The following is an 11121-nucleotide window of genomic DNA, read 5'->3' as shown; positions in this document are numbered from 1 at the left end:
GCAAAATAACAAAAGTGGGTACAAAACCCATCACACACCTACATACTACATGCCCGTCACATACCATCAAACAATCTCCGACAACGACATGAGGGGAAACAGACGGTTAAATACAAAACATGTAATTGATGGGATTGGAACCAGGTGTGAAGGAAGACAAGACAAAACCAATGGAAAATGAAAAATGGATCAGTGATGGCTAGAAGGCCGGTGACGTAGACCGCCGAACACCGTCCGAACAAGGAGAGGGACCGACTTTGACAGGGATGAAAACTTTTGCAAGGCACTGTAAGCTGTATCAAGTTAGTTACAACTGGGGATGGAATGAGAACCTACAGGAAGTTAACTTTCCAAGAACAGGGCTGGATAGCCCTGGCCTATTGTTTCTGTAACAATAGCCTAGAGCTAAAACCACTATTGTTTGTCAGAGTAGCCTGTAATTTTGGTCATCCGTGTGGTCATAAACAATATTCTGCTTACGTCTCCAGTCATGCCCTTACCAAAATATCAGGCTTCTGGCAAACAGTTGTGGAAAACCTTAGGCAAATTTGCTGCAAGCTCATATTTTCACATGCAAAGTAGTTTTTTCACAGAGAACTGAACCATGTGTACTATATATGCATTGAACAAAAATATAAACACAACATGTAAAGTGTTGGTCCTATGTTTCATGAGCTGAAATAAAAGATACCAGAAATTTTCCATATGCACAAAAAGCATTTCTCTCTCAATTTTGTGCACAAATTTGTTTACAGCCCTTTTAGTGCGCATTTCTCCTATTCCCATATGTTGTCTCGTCAAGTACAACGTCCGCTGTTGCCCCCTGACGACCGGCTTCATCGTGGACTCCCTTCAAAACCGTCGCCCTCGTGGAGGTGGGTACTACATACTGGTTAGTCTTCTTCTTTGAAAGCAAACTATTGGTAACGTGATATAGTACACCCATTTTCAGAGTGAGCTTCTCCCAGGTCTTCAGAATCCTTAGAGCCTCGAGTGTTTCTTGGCCACATTCCCTCCTAGAAGGTCTCTGGCCCCTGTCCACGTAGAAGACAACTATGGCGAGTGCGTCATCCTGGCGCTGCTTTGATATCAAGTCGTCATAGGATAGCACTCTCACATCTGACATCTCAGATGGCACCAGTGACTGAGTGAGCTTAGGCAGTAGCAGCGCACTGTTCTGCAGACCAGCCTTCCCTCCCCTCTCAAGGTCGAATGGGTAGTTCGACCAGCCGAACACATCTTGCACCTTCTCAGCATGTACTCCCGCAGCTTCTTCCAGCAAGGCCTTGTATGGAACCCTTGTGATGTGGTGGAGAGCGCTCGGCTGCATAAATGGCCATCTACTGAGTGCATCAGCAATGACGTTCTTGGGACTGGGGATGTACTTGATGTCAAACTCGAATGGAGCGAGCTTAGCAACCCATCTCTGTTCACAGGCGTTGGCAGGATGTACGTTAAAACTTTTAGTGAGCATTTCTCCTTTTCCAAGATAATTCATCCACTTTACAGGTGTGTCAAATCAAGAAGATGATTAAACAGCATAATCATTACACAGGTCAATCACTCAAACTGATTACATAGCCCTTTTAACATCAGCAGATGTCACAAATTGCTTATACAGAAACCCAGCCTAAAACCCCCAAACAGCAAGCAATGCAGACGTAGAAGCACGGTGCCTAGGAAAAACTCCCTGGAAAAGGAGGACCCTAGGAAAAAACCTAGAGAGGAACCAGACTCTGAGGGGAGGGGGAGAGGGAGAAGGAGAAAACAGCAGGTCCAGGACAAGGTAACACTTCCGGTGAACAGGTCAGGGTTCCATAGCCACAGGCAGAAGAGTTGAAACTGGAGCAGCAGCACAACCAAGTAGACTGGGGACAGCCAGGAGTCATCAGGCCAGGTAGTCCCGAGGCATGATCCTAGGGCTCAGAGAGAGAGAGAGAATTAGAGGTAGCATACTTAAATTCACACAGGACACCAGATAAGACAGGATAATTACACCAGGTATAACAGACTGACCACAGCCTCCTGGCACATAGACTATTGCAGCATAGATACTAGAGGCTGAGACAGGGGTGGTCGGGGGACACTGTGGCACCATCCAACCAGGCAGGATATAACCCTACCCACTTTGCCAAACCACAGCCCCCACACTACTAGAGGGAAATCAACAGACCACCAACTTACTACACTGACAAAAGGCTGATTATAGCCCATGAAGATCTCCTCCACCGCACAAGCCTGAGGGGGAGCAAGACAGGACAGGAAGATCAAGTCAGTGACTCAACCCACTCAAGTAGAGTATAATACATAAAAGCCTGGCACCCTTCCTAGAAATGGCATGCAAGAGTAAACCAGTGACTCAGCCCCCGTAATAGGGTCAGAGGCAAAGAATCCCAGTGGAGATAGGGGAGCCGGCCAGTGGTCCCAGTTGAGCATTATTTATTATCTGCTGTTGTTAAATAGGAAACAGCACGTTAGTTGTGCAGGGCTTGATGATGTTGATGGCTGTCGATGGTAAAATCGGTAGCATGAAAACAAATGTTAGCAGTGGGCTTATGTGACCAGCATGCTAGCTAACACACTTATATACAGCAAACATATACCAAAGCACATCTCAGAAAGACCCTTAATCCCTAACAGGTACCATATACCCACACATGTATAAATCAGCAATGTACAGCAAACTTGTACACATTGTAAAATAGAAAATAGAAAACAGTATTCAGAACGTGACCTATCCCTTGCATCACATTTTCATACCGGGGAGACCCGACGTTCGCGATCTCCCACTATCTGCAAGCGGGGCCAATCCCAACACGCCTTGTCATTGGATTGAACCAACCAATAAGAATGCTTGAACATTAAATACACCTTTCTTTAGAGGCAAGTGGTAACATAACCAACCCTGTAACATTCTCCTCTGCTGAATTACACTTGCATACTATAAAGAAACAAAATGAGGTATGCAATAACATTGCAATACATAGAGGTCAACCGATTAAATGGAATGGCTGATTAATTAGGCCTGATTTCAAGTTTTCATACGTCATTTTTAGACACCGATTGTGGACGATTTTTAAATTATTTTTAAAATGTTATATATACATTTTTTACCTTTATTTAACTAGGCAAGTCAGTTAAGAACACATTCTTATTTTCAATGACGGCCTAGGAATGGTGGGTGAACTGCCTTGTTCAGGGGCAGAACGACAGATTTTTACCTTGTCGATTCGATCGTGCAACCTTACGGTTAACTAGTCCAACACTCTAACCACCTGTCTTACATTGCACTCCATGAGGAGCCTACATGGCAGGCTGACTACCTGTTACGCGAGTGCAGCAAGAAGCCAAGGTAAGTTGCAAGCTAGCATTAAACTTATCTTATAAAAAACAATCAATCAATCATAATTTCTGGTTAACTACACATGGTTGATGATATCACTAGTTTATCTAGCGTGTCCTGCATTGCATATAATCGATATGGTGCCTGTTAATTTCTCATCGAATCACAGCCTACTTCTCCAAAGGGGTGACGATTTAACATGCGCATTCGCGAAAAAAGCAATGTCGTTGCACCAATGTGTACCTAACCATAAACATCAATGCCTTTCTTTAAAATCCATACACAAGTATATATTTTTAAACCTGCATATTTAGTTAATATTGCCTGCTAACATGACTTTCTTTTAACTAGGGAAAAGTGTTTCACTTCTCTTACATGCACAGAACGCATGTATATGCAGCAGTTTGGGTCGCCTGGCTCGTTGCGAACTGTGTGAAGACCATTTATTCCTAACAAAGAACGTAATTAATTTGCCAGAATTCTACATAATTATGACATAACATTGAAGGTTGTACAATTTAACAGCAATATTTAGACTTAGGGATGCCACCCGTTAGATAAAATACAGAAAGGTTCTGTATTTCACTGAAAGAATAAACGTTTTGTTTTCAAAATGATAGTTTCTGGATTTGACCATATTGATGACCTACGGCTCGTATTTCTGTGTGTTATTATGTTATAATTATGTCTATAATTTGATATTTGATAGAGCAGTCTGACTGAGCGGTGGTAGGCAGCAGCAGGCTCGTAAGCATGCATTCAAACAGCACTTTCGTGCTGGCAAACGCACCTCTTCACTGTGCTTCAAGCATTGAGCTGTTTATTACTTCAAGCCTATCAACTCCCGAGATTAGGCTGGTGTAACAGATATGAAATGGCTAGCTATTCAGCGGGGTACGCGCTAATAGCGTTTCAATTGGTGACGTCACTCGCTCTTAGACCTGAAGTAGTTGTTCCCCTTGCTCGGCAATGGCCACGGCTTTTGTGGAGCGACGGGTAATGATGCTTAGAGGGTGGCTGTTGTCGATGTGTTGTTCCTGGTTCGAGCCCAGGTAGGGGCGAGGAGAGGGATAGAAGCTATATTGTCACACTGGCAATACTAAAGTGCCTATAAGAACATCTAATAGTCAAAGGTATATGAAATACAAATGTTATAGAGATAAATAGTCCTTTAATTCCTATAATAACAACTACAACCTAAAAAAAACTTCTTACCTGGGAATATTGAAGACTCATGTTAAAAGTAACCACCAGCTTTCATATGTTCATGTTCTGAGCAAGGAACTTAAAACTCTAGCTTTTTTTACATGGCACATATTGCACTTTTACTTTCTTCTCCAACATTTTGTTTTTGCATTAATTAAACCAAATTGAACATGTTTCATTATTTATTTGAGGCTAAATTGATTTTATTGATGTATTATATTAAGTTCAAATAAGTGTTCATTCAGTATTGTTGTAATTGCCATAATTACAAATAAATCAATAAAAAAATCATCCGATTAATCGGTATCGGCTTTTTTCGGGGTCCTCCAATAATCAGTATCGGCATTGAAAAATCATAATCGGTCGACCTCTAATAGATATGTCACCAAATATTACAATGCAAAGACTATTCTCTAAAGAGAATTAGGGGAATTCAAAGACCCCGTAGAAAAACATGCCTGTTACATATTCAGTACACTCAGTGACAATAAGAACCTCAGACAGAAAAACCTTGGCCTACTTGACCACTGACCCATTACCTCCATAGGGTCTCTTGAAAGTAAAAAAAAAAAATGGGCTGCAGACCTTGAAATCTACAGGCCAACATGTATTCCAATCCTAGGTATTCTAATGAACTCTGTATGAAAACCCCTCTGTGTCTGCATAGTCTCTATGAGTCTCACTGGGTGTTTCCTAACCCGACTAGCCCCTGACCTGACAGGCCTAACAGAGTTATAATTTTGTTAAACCTGTTCAACTACAACCACCATTGTTGGGTCACTGTCCACAGTCGGTGGATAGTCAAGGTCAAAGGTTCTGTGACTGTTGCTGGAGCTTGTGCTACCAGCGGCATCTTCAGAATGATTCCTTCTTCAGAGGGTTCGAACATTTTTTCTACCAAAGGTAAGCTCTGACGTACTTGTGCCACAAGTGGTACCCTCAGAAGTGGTGAGTTCTGAGGGTCCCTCGCCAGTGGCCCATCTTCCAGCACATCTGGGGTCTCTTTTTCAGAGGGCTCCGACTCTGAGGTCTGTTCTGATACCAACACACCAGTCTTCTCACCAATATCCATTTCTGGTATATCGTTCATGGATGAGTCCTCCATCTCCTCACTCTGATCCTCACGGTCTCCCGTATTAGGTGTCTCCAAGGCAGTGTCAGGGAGAAGCAAGAAGTTTACAGGCATTATCAGATTACGGTTGACTGTTCTCTCCTGGCTAGTCAACATGTTCTGTATCTTGAGGATGTGGATGTCACTATTCTTCTCCGTAACAATAGAGGTTGTTCTCACAACGATCAGCCAGCTTCCTCTTTCCACGTTCACCCTTATTCACCAGCCGCACCCAATCACTGACCTCCACTGGAGCTCCTCTGATCTTCCTGTTGTAGAGGCCTGCATGCCTCTTCAGCTGTTTGGTTGCAGACACCTGTACCGTCTCCATGGCCTCCCTCAGGTCTCTCGGCAGGGACTTGATGTACTCGTCATAATCTACAACCACTGAGTCTTGCAGCACAGTACCAAACATGTCAACAGGCAGACGTGGGGTTTTCCCAAACATCATCTGGAAAGGGGCTTGGCCCGTGGTTTCATGGACTGTGCAGTTGTAGGCAAAGTTCAACGACTTCAGCTTCTGGGGCCACCTGTGCTTCGCTCTCGTAGGTAAGGCCCTGATCATGTTTCCCAGCGTTTTATTGAACCTTTCAAATCCCCCGTTCCCCATCGGAGTCGTGTGTGACTTCTGGACTCAATCAATTTACTTTCAAAGTTGGCCCCTTGGTCGGAGTGGATACGATGAGGAAAACCATACACACAGAAGATGTTGTTCCACAGCTGAAGGGCCACTGCTTTAGCTGATTGGTTCGGACACAAGAAGGCATGGGCCATCTTAGTAAAATGGTCAGTGATGACCAGAACATCCAAGGACTTGTTGTTGGAGTCTTCAGCAGACCAGCAGTCCACACACACCGACTCGAGGGGCTCAGTCGTGATGATGTTCTCCAATGGAGCTCTGGCCTTTGGCTCGGGGGCCTTACTGAACACACACCTCTTGCAGGTCTTGATGTACTCTCTCACATCAGACTCCAGACCATGCCAGAAGAACCTCTGTCTCGTCACGTACAACATCCACTGTTGCCCCCGATGACCGGCTTCATCGTGGACACCCTTCAAAACCGTCGCCCTCGTGGAGGTGGGTACTACATACTGATAAGTCTTCTTCTTTGACAGCAAACTATTGGTAACGCGATATTAGTACACCCATTTTCAGAGTGAGCTTCTCCCAGGTCTTCAGAATCCTCAGAGCCTCGAGTGTTTCTTGGCCAAGTTCCCTCCTAGAAGGTCTCTGGCCCCTGTCCCTGTAGTAGACAACTATGGCGAGTGCGTCATCCTGGCGCTGCTTTGATATCAAGTCGTCACGGGATAGCACTCTCACATCTGACATCTCAGATGGCACCAGTGAGCTGAGGCAGTAGCAGCGCACAGTTCTGCAGACCAGCCTCCCCTCCCCTCTCAAGGTCGAATGGGTGGTTCGACCAGCCGAACACATCTTGCATCTTCTCAGCATAATACTCCCGTAGCTTCTTCCAGCAAGGCCTTGTATGGAACCCTTGTGATGTGGTGGAGAGCGCTCGGCTACACAAATGACCATCTACGGAGTGCATCAGCAATGACGTTCTTGGGACTGGGGATGTACTTGATGTCAAACTCGAATGGAGCGAGCATTTGTTATTAGTATTGGATAGAAAACACCCTGAAGTTTCTAAAAATGTTGAATGATGTATGTGAGTATAAACAGAACTCATATGGCAGGCAAAAACCTGAGAAAAATCCAACCAGGAAGGGGGATATCTGAGGTTTGTAGTTTTTCAAAGCTTGGCCTACCGAATACACAGTGTCTATGGAGTCAAGTTGCACTTTCTATGGCTTCCACTAGATGTCAACCATCTTTAGAAACTGGTTTGAGGATTCTACTATAGAGAGTCAGTGGTCTGGCAGTGTCTCAGGCTCGTGACACGCGCTCCCGACAGAGTTAGCTCTCATTCCAGTGCTTTTCTTCAGACATAGGAATTCTCCGGGTTGGAACATTGAGGTTATATGTTAAAAACATCCTAAAGATTGATTTCAAACATCGTTTGACTTGTTTCTACGACCTGTAATGGAACTTTGAGTTTTTGTCTGGATGAAGTGCTCGCGCCTCATGAAGATGGATTACTGGGCTGAACACGCAAACAACAAGTGGCTATTTGGACATAAATGATGGACTTTATGGAACAAATCAGTCATTTATTGTCGAACTGGGATTCCTGGGAGTGCCTTCTGATGAAGATCAAAGGTAAGTGAATATTTATAGTGTTATTTCTAACTTCTGTTGACTCCAAAATGGTGGATATTTCTCTGGACGGATTGGGCTCTGAGCGCCGTTCTCAGATTATGCTTCTTCCATAAAGTTTTTTTAAAATCTGACACAGCGGTTGCATTAACCTTTCTAGGGCAGGCGTTCCGCTAGCGGAACCCCACGACAACATTCCGCTGAAAAGGCAGCGCGCGAAATTCAAAAATATTTTTGGGAAATATGTAACTTTCACACACGAACAATTCCAATACAGCAAATGAAAAACTTTGTTAATCTACCCATGTCCGAATTCAAAAATGCTTTACAGCGAAAGCACAACATATGATTATGTTAGATCACCGCCAAGTAAAAAAAAACACACAGCCATTTTTCCAGCCAAAGATAGTCACAAAAAGCAGAAATATAGATCAAATTCATCACTAACCTTTGATCTTCATCAGATGACACTCATAGGACATCCTGTTACACAATACATGTATGTTTTGTTCGATAATGTGCATATTTATATCCAAAAATCTCAGTTTACATTGGCGCGTTACGTGCAGTAATATTTTGATTCCAAAACATCTGGTGATTTTGCAGAAATACTCATAAACATTGATAAAAGATACAAGTGTTATTCACAGAATTAAAGATAGACGTCTCCTTAATGGGTTGTTCTATCCATACAGTAAAGGCTTGTCCCTTAACCAATGATTAAACTTCTCAGACGGTCCAGCGCAAAGCAAAAAACTGTAACCTATGGGCAGGATACTTTGATTATGCATAAGTGATTTACTAGCAAAGGCTACGGGTATGGCCGCAGACCCATCCTCTGGCACCTGGGAGAGGACAGCACCTAAGCCATTACTAGATGCATCGACAGACAGTAAGAAAGGTCTACTAAAATCAGGGTGGGCTAACATGACCTGATCGAGGAGAGCGTGTTTCAACTGACTGAAGGCCTGTTTGCATTCACGAATCCAGTCTGCTACTGTGAGTTTCCTATGTATTCCTCGTTTCCTCTTGCCTTTCCCATGGCGTGGTGCCTTCGTCCCAGTTGTCAGCCCATGCAGCGGCTTAGCGATGGTGGAGCACCCCTCAATGAACTGCTGGTAATAGAGTATCATTCCGAGAAAGGACCGAATCTTCCCCTGGGAGGGCACTTCCTCTGGGAGGGCACTTCCTCTGGTACTCCTCCAGCCTCCTATGGACCTCCGCAGCTGTCCATTCATGCAATGGTTTGCACATGAATATCAATGACATCTCTGGGTTCGGACAGTGCTTGATGAACATGACAGTCAGAACACTTTTGTACAGAGGCATGTTTTTTGGACTTTCATATTATACTTGCAGTTATGTAGCCAATGTTCAGTTTCATTGACTCGGTGTATAGATGTGTTTATTGTGTGCTGTTGGCTTTATGGACACCAGTAAGGGAACATTAAAATCTACATGTTTTGTAGAGGACTGCTTTGTCGGCTTTTGTATTATACTTACTTACATTGTTGTAGCTTATGTTCAAGTTTAGTGAATGTGTGTGAAGTGTTTTGATACTCTTGATATGTTTGATGCTTGAATATAAAGATATCCAGAGTTAGCTCAAATGTTCAAACGGTTCTCATTCTCTTTTTAAAAAGTGTAGGTTAATTGTTTTGTGTGTCTAGCCTTGTACATTTGTATGTGCTATGATTGGTGTATTCCTAGTGAGTTGAGGGTGCACCCATAGCCATAGCATACCTTAAAAACTCAGTGTTCAGATAGGCTACTTGTTGGTCAGTCCCAAATGTTTCTATTTTGTAATGTGGATAACTTTCTTCCCAGATGATCATAGTGTCCAAATGTATAACTAGTTTGGTACCTGTTACATCAACAAATAGGGTTAGCCTACAAAATTAGCGGTCTGGTGGTTTGCGTGAACAGGGTGGCCTTGGATGGAGTAAAAATATATATATATATATATTTTTTTTTAAAATTTTCACCCCTTTTTCTCCCCAATTTCGTGGTATCCAATTGTTGTAGTAGCTACTATTGTGTCTCATCGCTACAACTCCCATACGGGCTCGGGAGAGACGAAGGTTGAAAGTCATGCGTCCTCCGATACACAACCCAACCAGCCGCCCGGAAGCCAGCCGCACCAATGTGTCGGAGGCTACACGTGCACCTGGCAACCTTGGTTAGCGCGCACTGCGCCCGGCCCGCTACAGGAGTCGCTGGTGCGCGATGAGACAAGGACATCCCTACCGACCAAGCCCTCTCTAACCCAGACGACGCTAGGCCAATTGTGCGTCGCCCCACGGACCTCCCGGTCGCGGCCGGTTACGACAGAGCCTGGGCGCAAACCCAGGGACTCTGATGGCACATCTGGCGCTGCAGTACAGCGCCCTTAACCACTGCGCCACCCGGGAGGCCGGATGGAGTCAAAATGCCTGCCTGAATTATTTCAGTCCGCCCTTGGCTAGGGGCATGTCAGAGTTGATTGTGTCGCTAAAGTGATGCTTCAGAATGTCAAAACCGGTCTAGGGCCCTGGCTTAAGTCAACATGATTACTGCGTAGGCCTACTCTTACCATGTCATGTGACTGCCCCGTCAGCTTGCCCAAAACATAATCTGACCTCTCCTGCCCACCAAACCCCTTCTGCATGTACACTAACATGATCTCCTCCCACTCATGCATTCCTCTGAACCACCCCCCCTGAAACACACTGGTTCCCTGACATCATTTTTCACCACTACATTTAGACTAGAGCTGGTCCCAACCTTGGTACCACCAACATAATCAGCCTTCTGAAGTTCCACCCAATCTCCCATAGCCTTTGATTCCAAACAAGAGGCAATATTATCACCTATGGAGTGACCTATCTGCTTACCAATGCCTGCCAGGAAATCCACAGACACATCCTCATTCCTATGACTAGGTGAAACTGTCTCGAATGCACTGAGTTGAGGTAACTCTAAATGATGTGGAAGGCGCACACTTGACTGTGCAGTTGGCCTGGCCAGAGGTGTGGAAGTAAGTGGAGAAATAGCCACCCCCCCTACCCACTGACGGTGAAGGGTTAAACATGAGAACTCCCCTACCTCTCCCAAAACTCTCCATTTAAAAAAATATAAAACAATAAATATATATATATTTATTTTTATGCAAATAAAATTAGGTAAAAAAAATCTATATATCACAATCAATATGAACACAAATCAGCTTGAACATACTGTACTCAAAATAAAAGTTCAGGAGTA

Source organism: Oncorhynchus mykiss, chromosome 23, assembly GCF_057628025.1.
Source record: "Oncorhynchus mykiss isolate SJ-2025 chromosome 23, ASM5762802v1, whole genome shotgun sequence".
Classification (NCBI taxonomy): Eukaryota; Metazoa; Chordata; class Actinopteri; order Salmoniformes; family Salmonidae; genus Oncorhynchus; species Oncorhynchus mykiss.
This window is presented reverse-complemented; position numbering follows the sequence as displayed.